We start from the raw sequence: 18,072 nt of genomic DNA, 5'->3' as shown, positions 1-18,072 counted from the left end.
TCGGATCCCTCGCAAGGGACACCGCAGGAGGAAAATCCAATGAAAAAACCCAGTCTTCGAAGAACGGATAAGGGAAAGATGCTTCACCGTTAAAAAGGGAGAGGTCTTGAGAAGAACACAAAAGCTCAACGACCAAGCCATTCTCGAAAGAATCATCAACATCGAAAAGTAAGATGATGCTCAGCCTCAATGCCGAAGAATATTTAACAGAGCTCAAGAAGAAGATGCGCCTCAAGGTCAAAATGGCACTCTTCTCCAAAAGAAGAAAGACTTCGACAAATCCCTTAAGGGATTTCGAATGCTTCCAAAACCTTCGGAGCAAAAGGACCAGAAAAAAAAAAAGGTCAAAGAGATCGAGCCACCCTTAACCCCACAGGAGAAGGAAGAAGAACTCTTCTATGACGAGGAACAAATGGGAGGAATGTTCCAAGGCTCTGAGGCACTAGAGTTCAGAGTCCCAGTGGCAGGACTTTGACACAGACTCCCCAGAGGAGGGGGTAGATAATTATCCATCGAGGCCATCACCGCCAACTGATATTGGCACGTATAATCCAGTGATTAAGACGGCTTTGGACAAATATGGGTTCAGCTGGAAGTGGAAAGAGAAGTGGAAAGACCTCAATCTTGTTTCCTGTTGGAAACACTTTTACTCACACTAGCAAGGAACCAATTCTTGCCAATGCTTCCAAGTGTCCTGGATTAGGGAAGGAATCGTTCAAAGAACCCGCCACCTGTAGAGCTGTGGCGTCAGTTGTGGAGAATAAGTACAAGTGTTTGTCCAAGGGCCCAGCATACATGAAGGGAAGTGTACTGGTTGATTCAATCACCCCCTCGACAGCACATGAGAAGACCAACATTCCATCTACATCAGGTCCACCTCCAGACAAGAAGAGCAAGAGGATGGACCACAAGCGCCAAATTCGAATGCAGTGCTGCAAAACAGTGGCGAACTGTAAATTCACATTCCCTCCCAAATAGTCATGCCTACCACCCTTGGGAAAAGATGGTGGAACTGATGAAACACCTGCCTGAACAGTACAGGAAGAGAGCACATACCTGGCAGAGGAAGGCAAGAACATCGCCAGCTCATGTCTCAAATCGGCATTGGAGGTGGCAGACTTCTCAAGCCGACTGATGATGATGGGCATCACCCTACGCTGTCACTCATGGTTGTGAATTTCCGGTTCCAATCTGGAGGTGCAGACGAACATACTAAATAATGGTGAGCAGTTGTTCGGGAGCATAGTTGATAACACCTTGAACCAGCTCAAAAAGGACAACGGAACTGCAAAATCAGTGGGAGCATTACAGTTTCGAGGCGGTATGGAAAGGGGAACAGTACTATTACAAAGGCCCCACCGGAAGAGGCAATTTCATTTTGGGAACATCTCACCAGGAGTTTCAAGGAGGTAAGCAAACACCTTCAGCCCGGCAGAGCTGGCAGTTCCAGCAACAAGGATGACAGTCCTTTTGTGGAAGAACACAAGGCAGGGGACAGCCCCACAGGGGAGGCGCAACCCTCACCAACAAATGACTTAAGAGTCCACAACCTATCACAAATAACACCAATGAGAGATATAGGAGGAGAGCACGACCTCTTACACACAACACCAGTGGGAGGCAGAATAAAAAACTTCCTTTAGCAATGGAAGATGGTAACATCAGACAAATTGATCCTGCACGTAATTCGATATAGGTATTGTATAGAATTAGACAGGACGCCTCCAACAAGGGGACCAAAAAAGAAGGTTCACTCAAAAGAAGAAACAAATTGTCTTCTCAAGGAGGTAGATGAATGGCAATGCAAGCAGTGCCAAAGGCAGATCCAACAAGGGAAATTGCTCAACATATTTCCTAATACCTAAGGTGGATGGATCACTACGTCCAATCCTAGACCTCTGATTTATGAACAAGTTTTTATAAGGAAGCAACAATTCAAGATGACAACCTTGCAGGAAGCCATTCCCCAATTACAAATAGGGGATTACATGGCAATTGTAGACTTAAAGGACACATACTTGCACATGCCAATGAAGGCAATACACAAAAAATACCTCAGGTTTATGGTGAACAAAATGCACTATTAGTTCACTAGGAAAATAACCGCAGTCCATCTCCTGGGAAAGGACAATACAGAAGCAGACAGGCCGAGCAGACAAGCATCATGCTCACATGAATGGGAACTAAATCAGAATGTAATCGAAAAGATCTTCTGGAAGTGGAGAACGCCAACAATAGATCTGTTTACAACACCAATGAACACAAAATGCCAAAGCTTTGCTTGTGGACAGCCATACCACCAATCCTTGGGGAATGCACTGTCGATAAATTAGTCAGGGACATTTGCTTACGATTTCCCCCCGATATCGCTGTTATACAGAGTAATCAGCAAATTCAAGAGAAGCAAGATGATACTCATACTAATTGACCCACTGTGGGCATGGCAAACATGGTTTTTGGAGCGAATAGAAATAGCACAAGGAAACATTCAAAGATTACCAAGACAACAAAATCTACTGTCAATGGAAGAGGGAAGGTTACGACACCAAGGACCAAAGTCTGTTAGCCTGGCAGCCTGGCCCCTAAAGAATTAGAATACAGTTATTTAAAGCTACCGTGAAACACAATGGCTGTTGTAAGGGAAGTGAGAAAGCCAACAAGAAAATGTTACATAGCAAAATGGAGAAAATACTCTTTATATTGTCTTAAAATGGGCTCTTAAGAACAAATACAGAGGATGCAGCAGTATTGAAATATCTAATACACCTCATGGACTGCAAATTATTATAAACATACGCATCGCTAAAAGTACTTAGCAGCAGTAGTGGTGTACACAGGGGGTCACATGGGAAGAATCTTCTTCACAGCCCAGTCATAAACATTTTTGGAAGAAGCAAAAATGATTGCACCACCAAGAAGGGTGTCAGCACTTACATGGAATTTAAATGTGGTACTCACACAATTATTGAAGGCACCCTATGAAACATTACACACACCAACATCACAAATGCTCACATTGAAGACAGCTTTTTTGGTGGCCATACTATCTCTGCACAGGCTGAGCAAATTACATACACTCACACTTCAAGGACCATACTTCCAAGTCCACAGACATAGGATTGTAATGAGAACTGACCCACAGTTACTATCCAAGGTAGTTTCACATTTCCTCATCGAGACAATATGAATTCCACGTTTTTTTTTCTTCAAAAAACCAAACACACGCAGAGAAAACGTTACACATGCTGGATGCAGAATGTGCCATAATGTTCTACATTAAAAAGACAAAAATAAAAAGGAAAACAAAGCAGCTAATTGTTTCATTTGCAAATAATCGTCAGGGAAACCTGTAACTAAGGGCACAATCCCAAAATTTATCACACAAACCATACAGATGTGCCACACAAATGCAGGAGAGAAGTTAATCTCAACAGCAAAGGTGTATTTAACAAGACAGACAGGAGCTGCTGTTGAATTTCTAGTAAAAACACCCTTACAGGACAGATGCAGGCTAGCAACGTGGTCATTGGTACACAAAACACTACTGTATGGACATTCAAATGAATAAGGAAGCTAAAGTGTGACAAAAGGTCTTACAATATCTGCTTACAAATCAAAGCTCATCTTCAACCCATCCATCTCAGAACTAATAAACCCCTACGAAATCTATGCACAACATGTGAATCCAGAAAAGATTTATGCCGCAGTTTCTTACCTGCAGGTGTAGTTTTGCAGCCTGAAGAATTTTCTGGATTCACAAGCGACTCACCCACCCCACTAAGAAGATGAAAGGAGAGAACAAGAATCCCAGGTAAAAAAAACAATCTGAAGGTGGCGACCAAGGGTGGGAGCTTTCGGTGGAAGAAGTATAACGTCACAGGATAACCAAATAGTGGTCCATCAAAGCATAACAATAAATAGAAGTATGACTACAAAATAGTGGAGAATCCGAGACCAAACCACTAGATGGTGGAATAATGCACAGCATGTGAATCCAGAAAATGTGTCAAGCTGCAAAACTACACCTACAGGTAAGAAACTATGCGTTTCTTCTTCTGTATGTTTCAGACTTCAGTGCTTCACTGGAAGTACTTTCTGCATCTGAAGACTCTTGTGTAACGTTTTAAAAACACTTGAAGGTAATTTCACATCCCTCAAATAACTGTAACAAAACTAAAAATGAGTGTGTATAGCTTGAGTGAAGAAGTGAGTTTATTAAAGAGTAAAATGAAAAAAAGGTGAAAATCTTGTGGAATTAGAATGCTGAGAATGAGTTTAAAATGCAGATAGAAGCCGAGGAGAAATTTAGGAATTCAAATATGAAATAAGACTGTAATGGGATATGTGAAACGAGGAGTGTTGTTCATAGTGTGATTGAAATCTCAAGGTGTACTATTTCAATTACATTTATTGGAGAATGTGAAAAGAATTATGTGGTAGAAGATGAGGTTTGATTGGTGAAGAATCTACAGTTAGAGTAATGTATAACGTTTGTGATAAGACTACCTATTTTAATCTGCTTCATAATTGGATAGCTACCTATTGTGTTGGTATTCCCATAGGTTTAACATGTGAATGAAATTAGTGAAGCTAATGGTTTGAAAAGAGATAAACGCAGATTTACAGAAATTGCATTAAATATGCTTGGTGCTATATGATTCTGTGTATTGGCGTGGCCATGAATGATGTGAAAATTAGTACATTGGCGCCTGTTGATCACTGTGCTTCTAAAAGTGCTAGAGCACTAACTAAAAGAAACAAAGAATTAATGGCAATGCTCGCTATGGTTATGTAAAAGAGCCTTACATTAGATATTTTTCTTGAGAAGGAAGGCAGAGGCTGCCAAGTGTTGAAGACACAACAGTGCTGCACCTTGATTCCAGACAACAGTAATTTTATTTACGCTTATTTAACAAATGTTGCCAGTATCTCTTATGAAGCAAAAGCTCTTAAGGAGTATGGTTTGTGGAAGCAGTAGGTTCCTGGATTACTGAGATTGATGAGTGGTTTGTTTGTCCAGAAGGGGCTTTATTGGGCTTAATTGTTACCCCAATAATTGTGTTCATTTGTGCAATTGGTTTCATTCTTGTGTTCAAGATGTTGGAAGTAGTCTTTTTGTTTAACAGGGTGAAATAAGTTGTTTGCAGTGTCAAATAAAAGGAAACAAATATATGAATTAGAAGACATCAAAACACAAGCGTATGATTATAACAAGATGTTGGAAGAATCAAGACACAAAAGACAAAGTGATGCAGGCTATTGTGAAATGTAATAATGGAATATTGGTGATTGTAATAATCAGATGGTGGGTGAAAGAAGAAGTTGTTAGCAATGTCATCAAAAGGAAGTAAAAATATGAATTGAGAGACAAAAAACACAAGCATATGGTGACATTAAGATGTTGGAAGAATCAATACAGAACAGACAAAGTGATGAAGCCTTTATTATGAAATGTAATTATGGAATATTGGTGATGATTGTTATCATCAGAGGGTAGATTTTGTGGAGGTTGCTTCATTGTTAGAATCACATGTGCTTAATAGTATAAGACATTTGCAATTAGGATGAGCATGCTGGGATGTGTAGAACTGTTTTTCTAACTTGGCTCAACTACATTTTGAAATAACATGGCTGCTGTTTAATAATATTCATTGTGTGTATTTATAGCTCTCATTAACACTGTACACAGTAAAATGTGCACTGTTTTTTTAATTTTTGTAACAGCATGCCATTCTGAAAGAGCTCCGGAAGCTTGTAGATACTTTTCAATGCTCTTCCTGCTCGCACACTGCCTTATATTCACTCCTCGGTCTTTCCATTGCCTATGCAACCTTATTTATTCTGACACCTCCAATGACATTAGGTAAGAAGGAGTTCATTATCATTCATGTAATACATGGGATTCTGTAATCCCTGTTTAGGTACATATCTCTAATTTCTTTATAATTGGCGACTCAGGAAGCACCCAGTTGCCAATCATAAAGAAAAGACATCAGAAGTTGACTATTATAAGTTATTACAGTCGAGTTCTGATGTTACAATGCCTGCTGCCAGCAGTCTAGCTGAAAGGCAGGTCAGAAGACGAAGCATAATTAAAGCAGCTGTTTAAACAATGAAAATGGAATGTTGCTTTTCTTTCTTCTGCTCTATTTTAATGGAGCAATTTTTACAATGACTAGCACAGAGAATGATTTTCTGCACTCCTTAGATAGAGAAAAGATAGAATCTTTCTGCATGTTTCTGCGCATTTTGAGTTACTGCTGCTTTTTTTTTATCTGACTTGTTTTGAACTGTTTCTAATATCTGTTTGCAACAAATATCTAACAGGTTTTCGTTGTGTATAATTTTTCACTGGAGGTTTTATTTTAATTTTTCATGTTTGCACGCATGCGCGGTCTTTCATACGAAAGAGTTACTCACCAAGGTTTTAAGTGGTTTGTGGGAAAGTTGATGGCGTGACCCTGTATTTTGTTGGATAAAGTACTTACTCCCTGGCGTATATGATCAGGATATTGCAAGTCACCTTGCAGTTCCATAACATTAAAAAGGAACTCAGCCTTTGGCGTTGTTCCTTTATATGATTATGGAAGTCCTCAGTGACTTATATTATGGAATAGTGCTTTGATGGTGGTATTATGATGGTTTATAATGTTGAATTAAATTATGATTTGTTTTTATATTGTTACGTTTGCTCACCTCATGCTGAGTATGTAGTTAATGCTTTCTATGGTGGAATTTGCTATAAAAATCCAGCCAGATTCTTTTTGGATCTCTACTAGGGATGATGCTCAGTTCTCTATTATTGATTTGCGGCACCTTTTGGACCTAGGGCCTGATTACGGCCTTGGCTGATGGGATACTCTGCCACAAACGTGACATATCCCACCTGGCGATTTACAAGTTTCTTAGGATATACTGGAACTTCTAGGTTGATGGACAGGATATTTGTCACGTTTGTGACGGAGTGTCCCATCCGCCAAGGTCGTAAACAGGCCTTTAGACTGTTTTTCAGATTTTGTTGGTTGTTGCTTCTACATGAAATGCTGAAGAGTCTTCATGGCAGTTGATTCCTATGTGATACGACTGATTTATTTGAACGTGTTAGATTTTTACCATGCTGTATTGCACTTTAATATTTTATTAAATGTTCATGATTTCCTAAATTTATTACTCTCAAACTCTTTTGAGTCTGTCTTTAGTATTGCCTGTTTTTTGTTTAAATACTGTTTTAGAATGTAATCATTAGGGACACATTGCCTCATCTATTCTTAGGACAACGTCATCTTCTACTCTGTGATGGGTGCTATGATTATAATGCAATTGAACAGAATGTTGACTTACAATGCTGATGAAATGAGGTATTTGATAAAAGAAGCTGCTAGATGGCAAATTTTTATAATTAGCTGATGAGTTAGAAATTGGCATGAGCAGAATACAGATTCCAAAACAACATTTTTAAATGGATTTGACGCCTGATTAAATTAGTGAAATGGGCCTTATCACTTTAGGGACTCGTATAAAGGATTTAATTGAAAATACAAGAGACTTGAGTGACTTAAAGAAATATCGAGAGAGATTGAAGAAGGGGACCATAAATAAAAAGATCATCAAAGGAATTGAGGGAAAGCAAGAACTTTCACAAAGTGATCAAGAGGTAGGTACAGACTCTGTTCTGGAGTTTCCTTTAAGGAAAGCTTTGTTAGTGTGCCTTGGACAAGGGCTGATTAGTGTGCCTTTATGCATAAGTGGTATGATGAAATATACACAAATTGATGAACATTTCTCCAATGTTATGGACTGATTTGAATTTTTTGTTTAAAATATTATTTCCCGGAGATTTGAGCTTGGAATGTAAGATTGTTGTTGGCTGGCAGTCACAAAAAACATCTAGACTTGGTCCTAATAGTGTTCCAGTTATGGAAATAGCAGATGAATTTAAGGCCTCAATTAACTGTTTGTAAAAGTGAAAAGGATATAATTCAGCATTAGATTTTGAGAACAACACAGGAACTCAGTCAGTGCATTCCTGTATTGAGAGGTTGATACATATTTACTTGAAACATAGTAGAGAGAAAGTTGGAGTAAGCAGTTTCGTTTCTGCTTTTTTGAATGGATCAAGATCCAAGATTAGTAATCCTATTCAACTGAATTTATTGTGTTCAGAGGGCATAGATGAGATATTGATGTTGGCAAAAAGTAATAGTGATTACTTTAAGGCAAAGCAAAAGAAGCTAAAGGAGAAGATGATGATTGCTCAGACAAGTCAGTTTGAGAAAGGGTTGCAGAATCAAATGTGTTCAGATATGAATTTTGAGCAGAATGTAGTGAATGCATTGAATCAGGTAATGCAAGGTGATAAGACAGTTGAGACAAACGTGAATGTTGAGATGTTGAAAAAGAATACAGCTTGCCATTTATGTGAGAGGATCAGACACTAAGGGGGTCATTCTGACCCTGGCGGCCGGTGACCGCCAGGGTCACCGACCACGGGAGCACCGCCAACAGGCTGGCGGTGCTCCCGAGGGCATTCTGACCGCAGCGGTTCAGCCGCGGCCAGAAAGGGTAAACCGGCGGTCTCCCGCCGGTTTACCACTGCCCTTGTGAATCCTCCATGGCTGCGGAGCGCGCTCCGCAGCCATAGGGATTCTGACACCCCCTACCGCCATCCTGTTCCTGGCGGGTCTCCCGCCAGGAACAGGATGGCGGTAGGGGGTGCCGCGGGCCCCTGGGGGCCCCTGCAGTGCCCATGGCATGGGCACTGCAGGGGCCCCCGTAAGAGGGCCCCGCAAAGTATTTCAGTGTCTGCTAAGCAGACACTGAAATACGCGACTGGTGCAACTGCACCCGTCGCACCCCTGCAACTACGCCGGCTCAATTCTGAGCCGGCGTCCTCGTTGCAGGGGCATTTCCTCTGGGCCGGCGGGCGCTCTTTTGGAGAGCGCCCGCCGGCCCAGAGGAAATGTCTGAATGGCCGCCGCGGTCTTTTGACCGCGGTGCGGTCATTCAGCGGCGGTACCTTGGCGGACGGCCTCCGCCGTCCGCCAAGGTCAAAATGACCCCCTAATTCTAATATGTTTCTGGTAAGTTCAGAACAAGTGCCACAGATACAGAGAAGTAACATGATGTTTAAACATGCAGAATTCAAAGTAGAATATGAAGAATCAGACACCATTTTGAATGCCTATGCTAACAGCCCCATCAATGCAACTGTTGCAGTAGCCTTTTTAGTGATGTCTCTAGGCACATTATTTTAGCAAATAGGCCTGCCGCTTGTGCCCTTCAACCCAGTTACATTTTATTTTGCTTCATTTTTAATATTCCAGAATCAGCCTTATTTGTGCTGCTGTTTTATTTTATTTATCTAGTTCTTTCGCCTAGGAAAGCGTTGTGTTTTTTTAGCAAGACATTCTTTTCGCTTTGTGCTTTCCTCAAGGCTGCAGCGAGATAGAAAAGTGGTGCACTGCGTCTCCAACATTGACAGAAACCCACATCCTTACGTTGGGACATTTTGTCAAAGTATCAGCTGTTTTATTATAAAAACAATTCTCACACAGCTAGAGTGCCAGAGCGTAATTGAACCCTGTCTCTCACCAGTGAACAATCCATTGTTCCTTGTAGCTAAACCGTTCATATAGAATAGTGTTAGACTACAGGCATTTAAATAGTCATACACACACATTTGCCTTTCAAAATGCACACAGCACAGTACTTATTAACTACATAGTGAGGAAAAATACAAAACCTTTGATATTTCCAATGTTTTTTTTCTGCCAAAATATAGCGCCTGAAAGTAGGAACTTAACACGTTTTAGCACCTTAGGCTCACAGCAAAAAAATTGCCAACTCCCACAAGGGTATAAAAACAGTCCAGGATTGTTTTCAGCTTGTGTTAATTCAATTTTACACATCATTTACCCTGAGGCATTGCCCTACGCAGACAACATCTACCTTATGGATGATAATCTCGTTCAACATGTAAGATGGGTGGGCCGCATTGTTGTGAGATTTGCAAAATTAGGCTGCAAATTCAATTTCAAAAAACAAAAATAGCCTTCCTTAGTGTTCTATTTTTGGGATATGAACTACCAGATGAAGCAAGAGCCTAGCGCTCCAATTTTTTGAAAAATGCACACAACTAAAACCACCAAACACTACCAAAAGCTCCAGTCACTGATGGTTTTTTTAAACTTTGGTAGAAGTTACATTCCGGATTTTGCACAACACATTAAAACCATTATATGACTTAACACTTCCTGACTTTTCAAGCAAATATTGGACAGCTGAACACACACGCATACTTAGAGCATTGCAACAAGACATGCTTCCAGCTAAACACTTAAACACAAGAGACAACAAAACACATTTGGTCAACAGAGGAGTTGCTAGTACCATCGTTTTCACCTATGTAATGTTCAATGAGGGTGATACCGTCCCTATTGCATACAAATCTCATTTGTATTCCACAGCTGAACAGCGCTTTGCTCCCACTGAAAAAATACTGACTGCTGTTCAGATGGCTGTCATTAAAGAGAGACCTCTGGCCCAGGGGAAACGCATTATTGTTGTATCTCCTGTGCCAACCCTTGAGGCTGTTGCTAAAGTCAGCTTTCCTAACTCTAAGGCACTACATCCACATTGGATTCAAAGGGTCAGTCTCTGGCCACTGATGTTGACTATGTTTTTAACCCAAAATTACAAACTCAGGAATTCCTACAGTATGAACTTGAATATCCAATTCCAGCAAACACATTGCCTATTGAACAATATTAAACAATTATGTACACTGATGGCTCAGCCTGCAGTAGGCACTAAACATCAATACTCAACAGCCTGCGCGGTCTTTAGTGGCAACATGAAAGATGATGGATTCCATCCACAACACACTTACACGCAGACCTTACGGGACAGCAGTGCACAACTAGCAGAGCTCAAGGCTCTCTGGTTGGCAATGAAACACACAGATCCAGGACAGTTCACATTAATCGTCCGTGATTTGTACTACTTTGTCCAGTCCTTCAATGAATATCTGCATTACTGGCACCAGAATGGGTTCAGAAATTCAAAAGGCAATACCATTAAACATAGACTCCTGTGGGGGAAAGTAGCGGATCTGAAAGAAATGCTACCCATTGTCCATGTAATTCATACATTGGGACCTCAACGTGTTGGAATGTACGTTGCTGGCAAAAGTTTGGCTGATGAAGCGGCCAAGTCAGCAGCAGCTATAGCTTCTGTTGCTGCAATAACTTGTTCATGGACGAGGTTGGTTGATGAAACATTGGCTGCTGTGAAAGCTTTGGCTGAAGGCAAGCCAATGTCAAAGGCATATCCTGCCAAATATTTCTATCGCACTGCACTAGTAACAATACCAGGGGTGGGTGATCGTGTGATCCCCAACCCAGATCAAAGACCAGAGTTAATTAAAGCAGCGCATGAGGGAGTGGCTTCTGCCCATGCTAATCTGGCAGCTACTACTTCACTGTTAGAAGCACGCTACTGGTGGCCAGGTCTATACAAACAGACCAAGAAGTATGTCCTTTGCTGTGACATCTGTCATCAAATAAAAGGGTCCACCCTTAAACGCCCACCGCAGACACCCCTCCTAATCTCCAACACCTGCTGGTGCATACAAATACATCTTAGTCACTGTTGACTCGTGCTCCATATTGCTATGGGTATGGCCACAACGTTTGACTGATGCTCTGACTTATTGAAGATTTGCAAGTCTTTATCGGTACATATGCAGTTGCGGATTTCCACTTGGACCAGGGCCCTGCTTTCGCCTCAAGGACATTAAGGGACAGCATGGCGTTGTTAGGGGTCCAACTGTACTATTCGTTTCCATATCATCCTGAGGGAAATAGTGTCATGGAGTGAAGAAACAAGAATTTAAAGAAATCCTTAACAGCCAGAGTATTAGGCACAGGTCGTGGTTGGCTTAGTCACCTGTATGAAGTCCAGAGAGCACTTAATAATTTGCCCAAAAGGTCCCTGGGACGGCGTACCTCATATGAATCCCTATTGGGAACACAAATAAATGTTCCAGATCTTGATGGTCCTGACGCATCTGCCAGTGCCGCCTCCTTGGGAGTAGGGGATGAACCAATAACACCAACCGGCTGGATTCCAAAAGTTGGGGCTCTAGTTTGTGAAAGGATTGCTGTGAAAAAGGAGTTCAGTCCTTTTCATCTTGCACTGGTTCCAGTCCTGGGAATACACAGTACCTGAACTGTTTGTTCTACAACAGCTGCCTGGTTCTAAAGAAAACTGCTTTGTCTCCATTGACGATGTCAAACTACACCATAAGGCTGATCCTGCACCGCAGACCTAGAGGACACCTTGGTGGTACCCTAATCCCTCTCACTACAGACCAGGATGTTCCCCTATAGGTTTTGAGCAGCAATGCTGACACCTCTCCAAGCTTGGGGAAGGTGGAAAATGATCTTTCATTGGTCCTGTTAATTTCTTCTGCGGCAACCAATGTCAACAATTTTGAGCGATTTTACTCATATTCAACACAAACGGATGGAGTAGTATACTGTGAACGACCAAGGGAGACTTCTGCCAGCTCTCCTTTTCCTAATATGGCTCCAGCTTTTCCACAAACTGTTTCTGGATACTTTGCCGATGTCAATGACTCTTTCTCAGACTTATGTGCCTCTTCTGCAACAAGACTGTCAGGAGCACATAAGCTGATAAATTGGCTCCAAATTAACAATTTCATTCTTTCATGGAACTATCTGTGGCTCTTATTAACTGTACTTACCTTCCTTCTTTGGATTGGATCAGTATCTCTGCCCCTGCTAAATTTTACAAATGACATAAATACATTGATTTTTAGCCAGATATAAGACTGATCAAGGTTCACATTCAAGTCAGAGTTCAGTATTGGGCTCAAGTCAAAGTTTTGAGGAAGACAAAGAGTTAAAACTGTTGTTGAAAGAGAAAAGATTGAAGGCATTCCCTGGAAGAGAACTTGAATTCAGAAACCAGTGGGAGTGAGTCATCAGTTGCTAAAAGATCTGGTAGAAGAAGACTTCCAAATAAAAAAATATGCCTTTCCTTAATGGGTGTATTTAGCCACGATATCAAAACAAGTACCTCTACAAATTTGAGAGTGACTTCGAGACTGATACGGAGGAAGAGAAGTAGAGACTTTCACTATTCACACCTGGTGAAAGACATGAACAGAAATAGAATGATTTACGTTTGAAGACTGAAATAAGATACTGAGTTTAATTGATTTCTGAAACAAATTGTTTGAATTCAATATATCAACTTTTGAAAAGGCCTGAGAAAACTAATCCTGATTTTGCTTAGAAATTTTGTTTTTGATTTTTGTTTTAATGAAAGAAATGAAGAAAAAATAGTTTTGAAGAAAATGTTTGTTGATTTCTTTTTCTTTTTCTTCTGTTGCCACAATAACGCTTTTTGTCTCAACGTGAAGATGGGAAATAGTGGATGCCGTAAAATTGTAGAGATTACTTTATTAATCATAATACTATTCGTATTAGTTGGTCTGTTGTTGTCCTTACTGAATCCTGTAGAATATGTTTCAGATCGTCTAAATTTCAATGATGAAGTTGAAATTAATTATTATGAATTTTAACAAATGATAGCAGTACGTGAAGGGGACTTGGTGGTTTTAAGGATAATGTGTGTACTAAAATGACTAGGGACTAAATAGAACTATTGAAGATTAGTAAGTGTTCGTACATTTGGCAGGTGAGGCTTCAACATATGTCCAGTTAGAAATGTCATGTGTTTTATCGTGTAGAGCTTTTGTTTAAATCTTTAATCATGAAGAATGTATTTCTCTTTATTTGACTGGTTTTCATGTGTCTCTAGAGAATTTGTCAATAATGAGAATGATAGGGAAGTAAGTATGGTAAGTATTCGAAAGTGATTGCACAAAACAGGTATTATACTAACTTGATTAGAGATTATTCATGTCTTTTGAATAGTTAACATAATTTTATCAAAGAATATAATGAAAGAGGAGTTGAAAATAAGGAGAAATTTGGAAGAACAGAAAGTTTCCTTCGAAAAAATAAGAGGGGAAGAGAACAGTTTTGGTTTACATCTTAGCCTAACAATGGAGCAGTAAGAAACAGTGAAATGTGGATAGTAAGGCGTAGTCCTATGGAAATTAAGAAAGTAGCATTTATAGGTGAGAGATTGTGTGACAAATGTTATGAAGTTAGTGAAAATAGTTTGGCGAGTAGCCCATTATGAGACAAATATAATATGTGTGTTTGTAGGAAGACTGCTTATTTTAACCTCTGGAGAAATTGGGTAGCTCTATGTTAGTTTGTGCTAGAATGGATCAAATTAAGTTTTAGATATGTTAGGAGCTATTATTCCTTCAATGGGAATGGCAAGGAATTTTGTGAAATTTCGATGATTGTCTACAGTAGTACATAGGCTTGCCATAGACACATCAGCGTCTTCTAAGTTAAAGATGATGGAGGAGAATGTTCTGTTACCTAAGAAGACAACGATATCTACTATATAATGGTTGATTAATAACATCTATTAATAGTGTTATAGTGATGATTTAAATATAATCGGGGGAAGTGGTTAAAGTGCTTTATTATGTGCAAATTTGGGTGAATTTGTGATTTGAATGATGCTTATGGTTGTAACTGATGAACTAATGAAAATGGCCTTGAAACAATTTAATTAGGTGGGTTAGAAGTGTGATTAATAATGCAATGTAGTTATATCATATGTCTGCATGATATTCCATTTCATTAGAATGAGTGAAGTTTCTGATGTTTGTTTATCCTGCTCATTCCCTATTCCCCATCCCAATCAGACACTCGCTGCAAGTCTTCTCCCCTAATGGTTTTCACGGAGCACAGGGTGCTTTGACATAAATGTTGTTTGTCCTAAGAAAGCGCGTATTCTGAATAAAACTTTCCACTGTGTACTCTATGTATCATTTTGAAGGATTTTCGTTGGAAGTTCCAGTGTAGGCCATAATTCTATGAGCTTTTGTTTGATAAATGTTTCATATTGTATTGTATATTTCCTGAGTGCAGTTGCTGAGGAGGCAATCAAGATTTTCTTTTACCTTAAAACCTTAAAAAATGGGTTAGTGCTAAAGTCTTAATTATTACTAAACTGCTTTTGATTTGCCGGTACGCCTTAACCATGGTCATGTGATGCTGAATCTGTAGTTATGCTAATTGCATATCCATTAAATTGTATACACAACCCCTAGTATGGGAAGTTCATAGACAACTTCTCGTTTTCCTCTTTAGACTCGGTCTCATTATTTTGGGACAGTCTCCTCCTCAGTTAGAATGCGGTCAGTACTCTTTATGAGATTGACAGAATCTGGAGAGATTTACTCCTTAAATAGGAACTTTTGCTTTAATGTTATGTTTCTGTGTTCTGTAACAGAGCCTTCATGGCATACTACGCATTTCTCTGTATCGTTTATATGAATTAATTCTGTTTCAAATCTTTAAACTTATTTTTGGTGTAGAGCTTAGTTATTGAGTGCTCCCAGTTCATATTGGAATTTTATTGTGCTAATTAGTGGGCTTATGTTTGCTTTTGAGTAGTTTGCTTTACTGACAGCTGCTACTTCACAGCTTATCAGATTGTCCGTTTCAAGCCCTTCTGTATTAAGCTATCCTCATTTTTCTTTTTTATTTCTCTTGTTTCCTTGTCTTCATTTTTGCTGCCTTTATTTTTCTTTCATTCATTTTTCTTTTCTTTCTTTTTCTTTTTTCTTCTTGCCTTCTTTTTGTTCTGTATTCTTTCTTTCGTTCGTTCTTAAAGGCAAGAGGCTTGCATCCAACGGCAGACTGAATTACCTTTTAGGTCTGTGTTAGCCTAGACCTTTTGATTATACTAGAATTATGTGTATAGCATAGTTTAAATATAAGGGTTTCAGCCAGACTTAACCCATTAGTCTGTGGTTGGTGTCATTCACATTTTTTCTCCCACCCACTCCAGCATGCACCAAAGGGCAATGCATCAACTCACTTCAGTAACTGGCTGACTCCACTACGAGTAATGGCATGTGGCACTTGTACACATACAGTTGTTCCCTTAAGTGCCAGAGTGTATGCTGGTAATGTGTGTGGGTTTTTTCTTTCACCAGAAAAACCTTTTGCCCGAAGCCAGTTTTTTTTTTTAAAGATTGATAAAGGCCTAGCAAATCCCCATCCAATGAAGTTTTGCAAAAACCATGACAAAACAAAATAAGAATTGCCCAAAGACTGGTGGCTAGCACCAGACCTATAGGCTTAGCCCATACTAGTTATTCTTTATGTTTGCAAACATGCTCTCTATGCAAGAGTTGCACACCAAGGATTTAAGTGGTTTGTGGGAAAATGGTTTTATCATGTATTATAAGGGATGAAGTATCCCCTGCAAGAAATGTCAAACATATTGCTAGTCACCTTGGGGTTCCATAACCTTATAAAGGAACTCAGCCTTCGGTCTCTTGCCTCTGTATTGTCAGGGAATTCCTCAGCGGCTTGCAGTATCCTTATATTGTACAGCAGGGGAGTACCTAAAGCAAATTTTTGTGTATATATTTGCATCCATTCTGAGTTATCAAGCTAGCCACAAGAGATTACTTTACATACTCTATTATCTCGAATTTTTAATTGAACCAGCGATCTGCCACTCTGACACACATGCTCTTTTGCTGACCAGTTAAAACTGTACACTTCATTCCCTTTTTTAATGTTTCTGGTTGTGTTTTAGGAGCATTTCAAAAACGTGAGTATAGTGAAGAAGCATAGTTTTTATGTATTCATCAAGTGACCTATGTCATATATTGTTTGAATACAATCTAATTTGTCATTAATGTTGCATGTTTGTAGCCTGTTTATACTATTTTATATGATAAAGACAAATATCTTCAGACTGTTGTTTTAAACAAAAAATATAATTGCTCCGCATTCCTCTTTCCAACCTTTAACATTCCAGCCTTAACAGATGAAATGTACAACGTAGATGCTTTTGTGCTAAACTGTGAGATGAACAGATGAAGAAGCAGATCCTTAATTTCAATAAATTGTAATGTGCTCCTAATGGGTATGTCTGCTCAATATTTTTTAGATCCGCCACAGCGCAGTTTGGAAAACCAAATTATATAGCACTATGTTTTGGAAGGATAAAGGTTTTTCATGCCCTCCCCTCACATTTTTAACATTCTCAATGAAAAATTAAACTTGTCACTTCCTCTAACATTGTTAGTTCATAATGAATGGACGTTTTCAGGTCATCGTTAATCAAAGACATAAATATATAAAGTTATAATAATTTATTTGATGCACTCTAATGGGGGGCCTTTCTGACGCCAAACACTGCTTCTTTTGTGTTGCTTCTGTCATGTTTACTATTTAATCACTGATACACCTGATGGGCCAGTTGACACCCTCAAACTTACAAGGTAACTGAAAATGTGGATATAAGTGTTATTTGGAGAAAAACTTAATATTAACATATTCCAGAAGTATAACTTGCTACTTTTAGTTTGTAAACAGAGTTCCAGTTTTGCCTGTGTAGAAAAAGCCGTAATTCTAATGTAGTGCTTCTGAAGCAAGATATGCTGGCATGTGAACTTGAGATGAAGTGAGCAAGCAAGTGTATCGAATAGTGGGTAAATGTCTTAATGCTAAACGATGGTCTGGCAGATAGTAAGCATGGTCAGTCATGTACTGAGCTGAACAGTTAACACTCCTTACCACAGGAAGGTATCTAAGAGTGTGGGTAACGTGGCACAAACAAATGTTAAGCGACAGGAACACAAACAATTCTCAATTTTTGAATAAATATAAAGCTCACAGAATGGTAGTGCATAGCCATAAACCAATGGTAAAGATCTTGTTTCCAGCCGACTACTATATTACATGGAGCATCGTCCATTTGACCGGAACATAAGCTAAAGACATCGAGCTTCTTTCCAGACAAACATCTTGCTAAAGAAGGCAGCAGGAAAATGATGGTGTACAAGCAGCACTCGGGTATGGTTAGAGACTAGGAAGTCTGCAATAAAAGAGGGTTATTTTAGATCTCTTTATTTAATTGATTAAATTGTACCAA

General features: G+C 39.5%; 1 protein-coding gene across 1 annotated transcript in view; it reads left to right on the top strand.

Annotated features, from left to right (window-relative positions):
• CDYL (chromodomain Y like) overlaps positions 1 to 18,072 on the top strand; it is a 347,146-nt gene that overhangs the window by 113,201 nt on the left and 215,873 nt on the right. The window lies entirely within an intron of this gene.

This window comes from Pleurodeles waltl, chromosome 2_1 (genome assembly GCF_031143425.1).
Source record: "Pleurodeles waltl isolate 20211129_DDA chromosome 2_1, aPleWal1.hap1.20221129, whole genome shotgun sequence".
Taxonomy (NCBI): domain Eukaryota; kingdom Metazoa; phylum Chordata; class Amphibia; order Caudata; family Salamandridae; genus Pleurodeles; species Pleurodeles waltl.
Note: the sequence above shows the minus strand (reverse complement) of the source record. Positions and strands in the feature narration are given on the sequence as shown.